Raw genomic sequence first — 14,059 nt, forward strand, 5'->3', positions numbered from 1 at the left:
GTAGTCCACACAAAACCTAAGTTCTGGAGTGGCACCTGGCGCAGCAGCTTTCGGTACAAGTACCACTGGGCTAGCCCAGGGGCTGCTGGAGGGCTCAATCACCCCTAGCTCCAACATCTTAGAAACCTCCTTCTTGATGCTGGCCCTGACCTTGTCAGCCACCCGGTAAAACTTCTGTTTCACAGGCATGCTATCTCCCGTGTCCACGTCATGGACACACCAGTTGGTGATACCGGGGGTCAGGGAGAACAGAGATGCAAACTGACCCAGCACATGGCGACAGTCCCTCTGCTGTTCTGGGGTCAGGGTGGGCGAGAGGACCACTCCATCCACTGACCCATCTTGCTCCTTAGCTGCCAGGAGGTCAGGAAGAGGATCGCTATCCTCCTCCATCCCTGCATCTGTAGCCAGTAGCATTGTTATTTCAGACCTCTCAAAATGGGGTTTGAGGCGGTTCACGTGTAGGACCCTCATGGGGTTCCTGGGAGATTGCAAGTTGACCAGGTAGGTCACCTCACTCTTGCGCTCCACCACCTCATATGGCCCAGTCCACTTGTCCTGGAGCGCGCAAGGCTCCACTGGCGCCATCACCCACACCATCTGCCCAGGTTGAAATTCCATCAGAGTGGTATGCTGGCCATACCACCTCTTCATCTCATCCTGGCTGGCTTCCAGGTTCGCCTGAGCGAGGGCCCGGAAGCGCTGTGTCTGGTTGCGGATGGCCAGCACATAGCTGAACACATCCTGAGGGGTTTTCCCCGGGGATTTCTCCCAACCCTCCTTCACCAGACTGAGAGGTCCTCTAACAGGGTGCCCGTACAAAAGCTCAAAGGGACTGAACCCTAGAGACTTTTGTGGTACCTCCCTGTAGGCAAATAATAGGCATGGCAAAAATACGTCCCACTTCCGTCTCATGGGCTCTGTCAGCCCCATGATCATGCCTTTCAGGGTCCGGTTGAACCTTTCAACCAACCCATTTCCTTGAGGGTGGTAAGGAGTGGTGAACTTATAAGTTACCCCACACTCCTCCCACAGAGACTTCATATACCTGGAGATGAAGTTGGTACCCCGGTCAGATACCACCTCTTTGGGGAAACCCACACGGGAAAAGATCCCCATCAACGCACGGCCCACCACCAGGGCTGTGGTTGTCCTGAGAGGGATAGCCTCCGGGTACCGGGTGGCATGATCCACCAGGACCAGGATGAACCTGTTGCCTAAGGCGGTCCTGGGGTCCAGTGGCCCCACAATATCTATCCCCACCCGCTCGAAAGGGGTGCTCACTACCGGAAAAGGCTGGAGAGGGCCTTTGCATTTTCCTCCAGCCTTGCCACTTGCCTGGCAAGTCTGGCATGATTTACAAAAGGAAGCGACGTCCGTCTTCATCCCGGGCCAGTAAAAGTAGGTGGCAAGCCTTTGTCGGGTCTTGTCCTGCCCGAGATGTCCTGCAAGCAGCACGTCGTGAGCCAGACCCAGTAGGAAGTCTCTGAACCCTGCGGGTACCACCAGGGTACGTGATCCACTGGGCTCAGCAAACCTAGGCTCACTGTACAACAAGTCATTCTCCCAGTAGAGAAAAAAGTTCTTCGGATCAGCACCTGCTGCCTGGTCTGCAGCCTGGTGCCGCAGACCTTCAAGAGTAGGGCATGTCTTCTGCGCACGGCAGAACTCCTCTCTGGAGGGACCACCCTCTTGCCGCCAATGGGTCAGCTCAGGTATGTCTCCCAGCTCAGCGACCTGTTCCCCTGTACGCTCCAGGGCATCCCCCGTAGGTTCTGCTCCTTCCTGGACCGTGGGAACAGCGGGGGTGGACGCACCACACCCCTTGCCCTTCCTCTTTCTGGCAGGGACCTGGGCCACTGTTTCAGGCTCCAGGTCTGCTTCACAACCCTGTCTGGCTGCCATGGACCGGGTGGTCACACAGACCCACTCAGGCAAACCCAACATCTCCAAATGAACCTGGCGTTCCACCTCCTTCCACGGGGAACTCTCCAGGTCATTACCTAGCAGACAGTCTACTGGCATGGATGGACTCACAACAACTTTGAGAGGACCTGAGACCCCCCCCACTCAAAGGGAACATGTGCTACCTTGCAAAGGCGCACAGAGTTGTCAGCTGACACTACTGGGTGAAGTACGTCTGGAATGATCAGCTCCTCAGGGACCCACTGATACCTGACCGTAGTCACACTGGCTCCACTGTCCCTGAGAGCCTCCACCCTCCTCCCATTGATGGTCACCCACTGCCTGTACTTCTTAGTGTTATCAGGGACAGGGGTTTCCTGGACCATCTCTGTGTCTCCTAAAGAGACAAGGGACATAACTGCTAAACCCTCCAAATCACTAGAAATTAAATCCCCCCCAAAAGCTACACTAGCTATACCTGGTGTTGGAGCACCAGTGGGTGCCTGGGATTTCTTGGGACACACAGGAGACTTGTGACCCAATTCCTGACAGTGATAACACTTAATGGGACCCTTGTTATCCGACCTGCCCTTAGGGGGCCAGGTTGGTTTGGGTTTTGACTTGGGGGGCTGGGACTGGTTACCCTGGGAACTATTTTGGGGCCCTTGTGAGAACTCCTTTTGGTTACCCTTGTCCCCCCCACTCTTCTGCTGGGGAGCCTGCCCACCTTTGGCAATGGTACCCACAATTCCTCTGTGGACCCTGGTACTGGTCCAGCGGTCCGCCTCCTTAGCAAGCTCAATGGGGTCCGTCAACTTGCTATCTAAAAGATGCTGGCGCAGCTCTGGAACACATAGACTACTCAAGTGCTCCCAACTAATTAAATGTAACAACCCCTTATAATCAGTTACCTTGCTGCCCTTCATCCAACCTTCCAGTGCCCGCGAGTACAGATTCACACACTCCATCCAAGTCTCAGACTCTTTCTTCTTGGAATTTCTAAACTGCAGTCTATACTGCTCTGGAGTAAGTCCATACCTGAGACATAGGGCCTCCTTCATATTGGGATAGGTCATGGCACCTGCTAATTCTAAGGGCTCTAGAACACTCCTCCCAGAAGCCTCAAAATGTTTCCACAGGCCCGCCCCCCAATGCTGTTCAGTGTCAAGAATTCCTGTCATGCGAGGGGAGGAAAAACACGCCCTTATGTAAACAGGAGAGCTGTTACATAACTCAAGGAAAACACGCCCTTATGTAAACAGGAGAGCTGTTACATAACTCAAGGAAAACACGCCCTTATGTAAACAGGAGAGCTGTTACATAACTCAAGGAAAACACGCCCTATAAAGGGAGGAACCGAGAGGTACAACGCTGTCGGATATTGTGTTTACACCGACGTACCTGCTTAGTGAAGAGCAGTGTTCCGGAGTGGTGCTCCAGTAAGGCAAGAACGGAGGTAGGTCGAGTCGTTACTCCCTGGGCCGTGTCTTGCCCCATCGTCACCTGTGAAGGACCCGGAAGCTCTACCGGATAACCATTGAGCTTCGCTTTTTGACTCGGCTGAGTCAAAGCGCAGTGGCGCTTTTGCTGGTTGGAGTCGTACCAGCCCGACCAGAGATACAGGGACTGCCAGCTGTAACGCACACCAGGAGGTGTTTGCCGCGTTACAGACTCGGAAGTCCACGGGATCGATCGAGCGGCTGCTCTCGGTTCAGTCTTCTTTGCTTGTGATTGGGGTATCGGTGACGCATCACCAGGAGGTGACTCCGCGTCCCGGTGCAGTCTGAGGAAGAGGTTGAGCGGCTGCTCCCTTCAGGTAGAGACCCCGGCTGGGTGTTTCCCTGACTCCTCGATTCTCCCCAACACTCTTCGTGCCCCTCACAGCCTACCGATTGGCATTGTCGGCCATTTCATTTCTGCCCTCTGTTGGCATACGCCGGGATCGGCGTATATGCAGAGGACGGTTAGGACCATCCGTGCTGTGGGCTGGTAACGTACTTAGCCTGGAGGATTTCAGTGACTATAACCTTTGTTTATTCCTTGTATTATTTTTGCCTTCATTAAAATAACTAAACCTTCACAAGTGGTTGCGTTCTCATTATCGTGTCTGTTAAACGATCCTGAGATGTTCAGGGCGTTACATTCAGGCACACCATTCATTCTTAATGCTATCTCATACGATGTAAACCAGGCATAGATATCTTCACTCCTATTGTAATTCTGTACTAAATCTTTGGGGATATATACTTTACCCCCCTGCACTGGCTGTGCGCTGCCACCATTTGAACCGGACTCCACCTGCTTGGCCTTGATGTCCAGTTCTCTCATGCTCACTTCATGAGCCAGAAGCAATTTCTTCTCCTCCAAGGCACGGGCATTCTTGCTCTCCTCCGCCGCCTTGTCTACTTCTGATTGCTTCATTTTCATTTTCATAATTTCCAATTCATGGTTTCTCACCCTTTGATTCTCCTCCAACTCCTCTGGAGTGAGCCCCCTACTGGAATGGGAGCTGCCAGCCCTTGAGACTGGTCTGCCCACAGGCAGATCTTGGGGAACAAAACCATCCTCTTCATTTGCATCACTTTCCTCTTGGGCCTTCCACCAGGCCTTCAGGACTCTTTGTAGCACATCCTTTCTAGCTCCGCTTTTAAAAGAGCAACCACGGTCTTTGCAGAATTGCTTGAGATCTTCAACTTTGTATGAATATAAATCCGCAATGGAAAACTCCAATTCTGCCCTCTCACTTGTTGCCACCTGAGACATGATGCTCTTGAAGAGTTACTCAAAAATAGAATCAAAAATAATACAGTATGTGGTTGTCTATTGGTCTGCACTCCTAGTGATGTACACCAATTACTGTGGGTCAAGTACAAATACAAGTTCAATCCTCACCGCTGACCACCAATGTTAGATCTGGGGGTCTCTAGTTGGCAGGGTAGGTTCCACTGTCCAAGTAGGGACCCTTGCTTCTGGTCAAGGAAAGGGGGATACACTGTTAAGATAACCCCTGCTCACCCTCTAGGTAGCTTGGCCTGAGCAGTCTAGGCTATCAAAGGCAATGTGTAAAGTATTTGTACCAACACTCACAGTAACACAGTGAAAACACCACAGATTTACTCCACACCAGTTTTAGAAAAATAATGCATCTTTACTAAAAAAACTTCACAAGACCAAATACTACAGACAAACCAACATATACTTCAAAAGGTTACTTTAAAGATAGTTCAAGAGTTTGCAGAAAGTACTCCAGGATGTCAAAATCAGTGTCCTGCACAGTGCGACTCTCAATGCACAAAATGCGACACTCTCGTGCCCAACAGTACCTGTAGTTGCGATAAGGTTCCCAAAAGCTATAACAAGGAAGATGGCAAAGGCGATGCGATGCTCCTGAGATCCTGGGGAGGCTTTGCAGCAGCCCTGCTTCACGCAGCAGAGGTGGATGCGCCGGCTCCGATCTGTAGGGGGAGGATGCGATACCTTTGGCTTTCGTTGCGTAGGTTTCTTAGGGGGAAGCTTCACGCACAGGTTCGATGCGACACTCTTCGATGTGGTGCGATGCGTGGCGCAGCGTTGCCTTCCGGCGCCGCAACTCTCGATGCGCCACGGAACGGGACTCTGCGTCGACGCACGCAGCGATTGGAGACTTTTCACGCACCGGCAGTGGTGCGGCCCGCAAACTGGTTCTGCGACAACCCTCGCAATGGCAGGAAGCTTCACGCTTCGGGACGATGCTCGACGCACTCGGCGATGCGGAGACCCTGCGTGTTGCGATGGTGCCGCGATTAAATTTTCCACGCACTCTCGTCTTGCGACACGCAATCGGATGATGCGTTGGGTACCAGTCACTCTTGTTCACGCTTCTGCTTCCCAGCTCCCAAACACAGCAAAACGACCTCCTGAGGCCCCAAGACTGGGCAAGCACTCCAAGGCAGGTCAGAACTCTCTCAGCAGAGTTCCAGGGGAGCTGGTGGTGAAGTCCTTTTGTTCCTGGGACTTCTTAACAGGGAGCCAGCTCTTCTCAGGCCCTTGGAGATCAGAATCAAAAGAAGGGGACACAGCAAAGTCCTTCCCCTCTCCTTGGCAGCAAAGCAAAACAGCAAGCAGGCAGTCTTCTCCTCTTCAGTCCTTTTCAGCTTTCTCCTTGGCAGAGGTTTCTTCTTAGTTCCAAAGTGATCTAAAGTTTAGGTGTCTGGGGTCCTCTTCTTATACCCCTCCAAGTCTTTGTCTCTCTTTGTTCCAGTGGGGGGATTCCCCTGCTCAAACCGGTTCCTGGGTGTGCTCTGCTCTGGAGCACCTGGTTCCTTTCAGAGTGAGGGGCAGGGTCGTTAGACGCTCAGCAGGAGGTGGAGCCTTCTTTGTGCCAGCAGAGGCAGAGTCCTCAGCCTGGCCAGCAGGGGGTGGAGCCAGCTTTGTGTTTGGCAGGGACAGCCCTATTCAAACCCAGGGACTACTCCTCCCACCCATCTAAAGCAGATCTCCCTATTCACCCTGCTGCTGACTCATCCTGGCTCCTGGAGCCACCTGGCCCATCACATGACACCCTTCAGCCAACCAGCACACAGGCACACAGGAAGGTTAAACAGGAGAATAGCTACTTTCTAAAAAGTGCTATTCTCACACAGTGAATTTAAAAACCATCTTGCTAAAAAGATGTATAATTAAATTCTGAACACAGAGATACCAAACTTGGATTTTCTATCTTGCCCTTATGGGAAGATAGGCATGTAAACAGCCTTCCCCATTCTATCCTATGGGCAAGTTAGCCTCTCAGCAGTGAAAAACGAAAATGGCTGTAATTCACTACCAGGGCATGTTACACACCTCAGTACATGCCCTACCATTCAGATACACTGCACCCAGCCCAGGGGGGTACCTAGGGCCACCATAGGGATGCCTTACATGTACAGAAAGGGAAGGATAAGGCCTGGTCAGTGGGTGCACTGGCCAGGTCGACATGGCAGTCCTGGACTGCACATAGGCACTGCAAGCAGGCCTAAGACATCATTTTAGCGCTACTCCTGTGGGTGGCACAATCAGTGCTGCAGCCCACTAGTAGCATTTGAATCACCAGCCCTGGCACACGCAGTGCACTTTACTAGGGGCTAACAGGTGAAACAAATATACCAATCATGGATAACCAATCAATACAACAATTTACCAAGGGAGCACTTGCACTTTGACACTGATCAGCAGTGGCAAAGTGCCCAAAGCATCTAAACCAGCAAAATCGAAATCCAGCATAGCATCAAAAATACAGGAGGTAGAGGCAAAAAGTCAGGGGTAGCCACGCCAAAGATGCCAGGTCTAACAGCAGAGTTCCAGGGGAGCTGGTGGTGAAGTCCTTTTGTTCCTGGGACTTCTTAACAGGGAGCCAGCTCTTCTCAGGCCCTTGGAGATCAGAATCAAAAGAAGGGGACACAGCAAAGTCCTTCCCCTCTCCTTGGCAGCAAAGCAAAACAGCAAGCAGGCAGTCTTCTCCTCTTCAGTCCTTTTCAGCTTTCTCCTTGGCAGAGGTTTCTTCTTAGTTCCAAAGTGATCTAAAGTTTAGGTGTCTGGGGTCCTCTTCTTATACCCCTCCAAGTCTTTGTCTCTCTTTGTTCCAGTGGGGGGATTCCCCTGCTCAAACCGGTTCCTGGGTGTGCTCTGCTCTGGAGCACCTGGTTCCTTTCAGAGTGAGGGGCAGGGTCGTTAGACGCTCAGCAGGAGGTGGAGCCTTCTTTGTTCCAGCAGAGGCAGAGTCCTCAGCCTGGCCAGCAGGGGGTGGAGCCAGCTTTGTGTTGGCAGAGGCAGCCCTATTCAAACCCAGGGACTACTCCTCCCACCCATCTAAAGCAGATCTCCCTATTCACCCTGCTGCTGACTCATCCTGGCTCCTGGAGCCACCTGGCCCATCACATGACACCAGTCAGCCAACCAGCACACAGGCACACAGGAAGGTTAAACAGGAGAATAGCTACTTTCTAAAAAGTGCTATTCCCACACAGTGAATTTAAAAACCATCTTGCTAAAAAGATGCATAATTAAATTCTGAACACAGAGATACCAAACTTGGATTTTCTATCTTGCCCTTATGGGAAGATAGGCATGTAAACAGCCTTCCCCATTCTATCCTATGGGCAAGATAGCCTCTCAGCAGTGAAAAACGGAAATGGCTGTAATTCACTACCAGGGCATGTTACACACCTCAGTACATGCCCTACCTTTCAGATACACTGCGCCCAGCCCAGGGGGGTACCTAGGGCCACCATAGGGATGCCTGACATGTACAGAAAGGGAAGGATAAGGCCTGGTCAGTGGGTGCACTGGCCAGGTCAACATGGCAGTCCTGGACTGCACATTGGCACTGCAAGCAGGCCTAAGACATCATTTTAGCGCTACTCCTGTGGGTGGCACAATCAGTGCTGCAGCCCACTAGTAGCATTTGAATCACCAGCCCTGGCACACGCAGTGCACTTTACTAGGGGCTAACAGGTGAAACAAATATACCAATCATGGATAACCAATCAATATAACAATTTACCAAGGGAGTACTTGCACTTTGACACTGATCAGCAGTGGCAAAGTGCCCAAAGCATCTAAACCAGCAAAAACGAAATCCAGCATAGCATCAAAAATACAGGAGGTAGAGGCAAAAAGTCAGGGGTAACCACGCCAAAGATGCCAGGTCTAACACCGAGAGGGGTCGGGCAGAGAGCAGGGAGGAAAGGAAGCAGAAACCTATCAAGAATGAGGCAAAGGTAAAAGAAGCATAGGGTGGTGGGAGAAGGACATGCGGTGAAATCAATACTAGCTGCATTGGTACTTGGCAGCGCCCGGGGCGGGCTCTGCAGAAAAGCTTTAGACCTCTGCACTGATTTGTTTATGCATAAATTAAGACCACATCTACAGTAGCTTATCAATAGTATACCCAAGATAAAAGGACCTTTTTGGTCATGTGCGAGATTCTTTACTCTGCACCAGTGGCATGAGTTCACTGAAGAGTAATATTAACAGGAGTAGTATTAATGATGATTTCTTATTATATACAACGCTATTACAGTTACTAAGCGCTATAAATAATAGCTGCCGCCTCTGACCCAAGTTAAAGATACTCAATACCACATAGAACTCTAAAAGGTAAGTCCTTCACTGCAGCTAGCGTTTTTCTGGCAGCCTGCTAGCACACATCAACTTTGCTCAAGAAGGAGCACAGCATAGACTAAGTGCTCATTCATTTCTTGGCCTCTCGCTGACACTTAGCTGATCAACTCAACAGAGCGGGCTCGACTCTGGGATTGAGTCCGATGTTGACAAGAGAGCAGTGATTAACTCTAAATGAAATGATACTGCGTCCGCCGCAGATCTGTGAGCTCGCTTTCCTATGAAGGTTAATCAAAGACTTGTTACTTAAAGGCTGTCAGACAGGTCTGTTTATGATGAGGGAGTGCTAAGAGACTGTCGGTTTGCCTGGGGAGCGCTTCAGTCTCCTCGGTCGCAGTTCCTGAAATTAACTGCTAGACGCCACTTACGATGACTGAAGTGCTGTGCACTAACTAGTCAGTAAGAGATGCTAAGGCTGATTATGGGGAGATGGGGAGCAGTGTTCATAAGTGATGAGAAAGGGGGTGCATATCTAATCAGGTAGTGGTGGAAGTCGCTGATAGAGTACAGTGTACATGAAATGAGTGTACAACTCCTGCTGATTTGCTATCGAGAGACTACTAACAAAAGCAAATTTTAGCAGAGGGCACAGTGTCCTACTAATATATAATAAATGCAAATCCATAAGTGACTAAATATGTTGTGGTCTTTGTGTCCAGTACCACACGAGCATTTGCGCGGGGGCCACCGTAGCACATTAATGAGCTAGTGCTCAGAAGGCATTGCAACGGTCATTAGCGGAAAAATAAATCCGATTAAAAGAAAAGAAAGTAAATGTTTCATCTGATCTATTAGTGTAAATGAAAAAAAATAGAAAAGCACATTTTTATTAAAAAAAGCTGGAGATGCTAGGGATTGAACCCAGGGCCTCATACATGAGAAGTATGCACTCTACCACTGAGCTACATACCCAGATAGATGACTGTCCTTCTACTAAATCCTTGAAGACAGAGGGCATACATGCTTGTCAGTGTTTGACGTAGTATGTATCAAAAGCGAATTCGAACGTAAAATTTGTATGATAGTACCAACCGCTACATTTTTATGTTGTCTCACTGCATGTTCTCACAGTTTGTTTTTGACTGTATTTTTATGCACTGCCTCTCAATTTCCGTATTTTTGGGGTTTCTATATTTTTATAGATTTTGGATTTTTTAAAGAATATAGAAACTGAGTTGTCTAACATTATTGTGCTGGTGATTGAGAAACTGTGAAACCAGACATGGTAGTGTCTTTCTATCCGACCAGCGATCGTTATTCAATTCTACTAATTTCTCTAGCCATTATCAGCTCCAATTCAGCTGTATGGATATCGGTTTCGGTCTATACATCTATGAATATTATTATCAATAATGCATTTGGTAATAATAATACATGGCTATGGGCTATGTAGACGGTCACCCAGAAATATACATAAATCATAATCCATTTTACGTAGCAAAAGAAGCGGAGATGCCGGGGAATCTAACGCGGGGCCTCATGCATGAACAGCATGCACTCTACCACTGAGCTACAGCCTCTCAGATAAATAGCTGTTGTACAGGAAGAAGATCATCTGTCTCACCCACATCTTCCGCTGTGAGTGGTGTGAAATATTGTAAGTGATCGTCATCGTGCCCTCGCATAGGCCCCTCACTGCCAACAGCATTTCCACCGCACTTTATCTCTTTTTTATTGTAACACAAACACGTATTTAGCAAAGAGCATGCAGTGTGTTGGGCCATTTTGGGAAACTTAACAAAATATTTTAAATGTGAAGGCACTGTCCATCTCTTACCAATTTCGACGCCTCATCAGGGGTAGTAAGCGCAATATAAATGCAATTACAAATGCATCATTATAGTCTACCCCCACTCACACTTCGGTTTTCTACAAAAGCCAGACCTACTGAGTTTGTCAGTACTTGTTTCCGAATCTACACAGCAACGTGAGGTTGAGACCAACTTGTTGATGGCGGGCTAATTCCTCCACTCTCATTTACCATTCACTCCCACTCCCACTCTCATTTGAATGCGACCTCTGGGCATCTCATTGTAGGGTGTAAACACACAAGTGACCAGCTCTGCTCCTTCGTCCTGCAGCGCGCAGCCTGCTTTCAGTGCATCTGTCATGCTCAGGACCGAACAAACTAGCACTGAAAGCGCGCTGTGAATTTCCGCCAAGTTTATGTGCGTGGGAGGTGGGAAAGTTGAAGGGTCAGGATGCTGATAGTCATCAGCCGAACCACTGACTGAGATGTATGTAATAAGGTCAGGTGACGGCCATGAATAGTCCTTTGGACTGCAAGGTGTTGTAATCCTCGGGCTCTCCCTATTCAAATGGAGAGGCGGACTTGGGGATTGCCATCAGTAATCTTGCTTTAGATCAAAGCTTATAAATTCTCCCTACTTCCACGGACAAAATAATTTCACAGTCATGCGCACATATACTCATCATACGCTGGTGGGGCCAATTACACCAACATCCATTCTATTACCCTATCCGTACTGAATATAAGGAGAACTCCTTTAATCAATCTGCACCTAATTTGAGGTCAATGCAACCAAAATTGAATTGTCTTGAGTCTTGATGAAACTGTTAAACACATCTGAGATCTCAATAACATGACAAAGAAATAACCACCCGACACTGTAATTCAAACAAGAATTATTTTATCTAAATTAATTCATATGGGAATCATTCAATTTGCAAGATCATTATTCTCATATTTACCTATTCTGGCTAAATGTCGTTCTCTAGGTCAGGTCAGGTCTCTCAGCAAAGAATTAAAGTCTCTCAAGCTGTCATGTAGAGTCACCGTCCTCTCAGTCAGCATCGATCCTCTTGAGCATAAGTTCAGGAAGAAGTGCCCTAGACCCTCTCTAGTCTAGTAATATTTATACTAAAATTTACATACTAAAAGTTACAAACAAAGCTCTAAAACGTCTGTTGAGCAGGAAAGGATGTCAGCTTGCAACATTAGAAAAATCTCCGCTCTTGGATATCTCAAAATTCAAAACAAAGAAATAGGAAGTCCAAAACGAATTCGTAACATTCACGGATGCCCTTCTCCGGAATTGTATCACTCGCAGTGAAGCCACCACAAGTTTATCAAATGTTCATTTGTGACAACTGTTCTCCTCCAAGGATAACTGGCGGACATCCCAGAGTTGTCATCTTTTTCATAACTTTTAATTCAGGCAGAGGCCGAGGTCACAATCAGCGAAGCCTCTCTTCATATTTAATTTACTCAAATGCAGGCTGTAGATGTCGGCCATTTTCTTAACAGGCCACAATGGACAACTTAATTAAAAAGAAACACAAAACAACGTTACTACATTGTATTGATTTATACAGTGTTAATTTCCCAATAATACCCTTATGTGTATGTATTTATCTGGCCATTTGCAACATAAAAAGCATTAAAGCATTTTATTTTAAAGCGCAATCACATAACAAATATCACATAAGCCACACTTATTTAATTAATTTGCTCACCATCTTAGTTCACTTATTAATTAAGCCATGCAGTTGCGTTCCCACGTGTAATTCCTTCCATTAGTAAAGTTGGTTAATAAAACTCAACAAAACTTAGTACTTAATAATTAATCATTAGTAATTTTAATTATGACATACAAAAATATAAACTGGTGTTTGGGTTTAAATAGAAAACCCTGCTCCAGCAATCTCTCCTCCCCCCACACACACTCCTCGCCTCCCTTGGCAGTCACTTCTATAGCTTTCTATTAACATGTGAATCCCGGCGCCCTGCTTAGAAAGACCGGGCCTGGCCTACTTAAAGAAGGTCTCAGAGTTTTCCAATCATTTGATTCTACATAACAGCGAAATAATGCCACTCTGCTTGAATGTAAATTGCTTGAGCGCCGAGAAGAAAGGGCAATTGGCACGCGCTGTCAAGGGTGCTGCTGCTGCCGAAAGCCACATCGCTGACATTTCCAAATTCCAGAACAAATTTGCGCATGAACTTGTAAACATATGGAAATATCCCCACATTATGACACGCACCAGACTTTGTAAGAGAGCCTTGCTAGGAGCAGACCAGGCTTGAAAGTAGAATGCTGGGCTGGAGGAATGCCGCCGTTCTATTGCGAACACGGGGAGCGCGTCTTAAATAAATAAAACAAACGCGGCGTGAGAAACAGATGGCACACTGCAGTTAATTAAACCAAGTGCGAGTTGCGGACGAAAACTGTACTTGGGCGCTGCTGCTTTGGAACTACACGGAAGTAACTGGAGGATCAACAGCCAACAGAAAGCACGAACACAACACAATGCCTCAGGTAAGCTAATCACAAGCAGAAAAACAAATTAGACTAAATTTCAGCCAACATACAGATTACTTTAGGTCTCGCTGAGACAGCGCATGCGCTGCCAAACACGAGACCTAAAAAGGAAAGTGGCTTTCCATTCTCCTGTTTTTCTAGATGAACAGTAATAAGCAGAAACAAGATATTTATGGCAGCATGTTTATTTTACCATGCTTCAGGTAACTAGTGGAAAAATAGAATCGTTTTGCGTGTTTCTGCTAATTCTGAGCAACAGTTTATTTTAATCTGACTTGTATTAAACTGATTCTAAAATCTTTTTGAAACCAATATCGAATTGCTTTTGTGTTTGTTTAATTTTGCGTGGTAGAAAATAGAGATAGTTTTATTATTTTGCAAATGCAACCCAGCGTTGGTCATGTAAAGTAAACGTTACTTATAGATTAGTGTTTAGACATTAGCATGTCAAACCAATGCACATCATGACATTAAAGAAGTGTGTGACTGATAGCTTATTCTAATTGTATTCTTCATGTTTACAAACATTCTATGTCTTTCACATGAAAGAGTGACACACCAAGGATATAAGTATTTTGTGGAAAGGGTGATTGTGTGGTCATGTATTATAAAGAATAAAGTACTCCCTGCCACACTTTATAAGGACATTGCAAGTCACCTCTGAGTTCAATGACCTTATAAAGGAACTCCTGCCTTTGGCCTTGTTCCTCCATATGGTTGCGGATCTCCAT

At 47.5% G+C, this 14,059-nt stretch overlaps 1 protein-coding gene across 8 annotated transcripts in view; it reads left to right on the forward strand.

Annotated features, from left to right (window-relative positions):
* Positions 1–14,059, forward strand: part of LOC146869330 (RNA helicase MOV-10-like) — a 614,726-nt gene that overhangs the window by 143,251 nt on the left and 457,416 nt on the right. The window lies entirely within an intron of this gene.

Source organism: Triturus cristatus, chromosome 1_1, assembly GCF_964204655.1.
Source record: "Triturus cristatus chromosome 1_1, aTriCri1.1, whole genome shotgun sequence".
Lineage (NCBI taxonomy): Eukaryota > Metazoa > Chordata > Amphibia > Caudata > Salamandridae > Triturus > Triturus cristatus.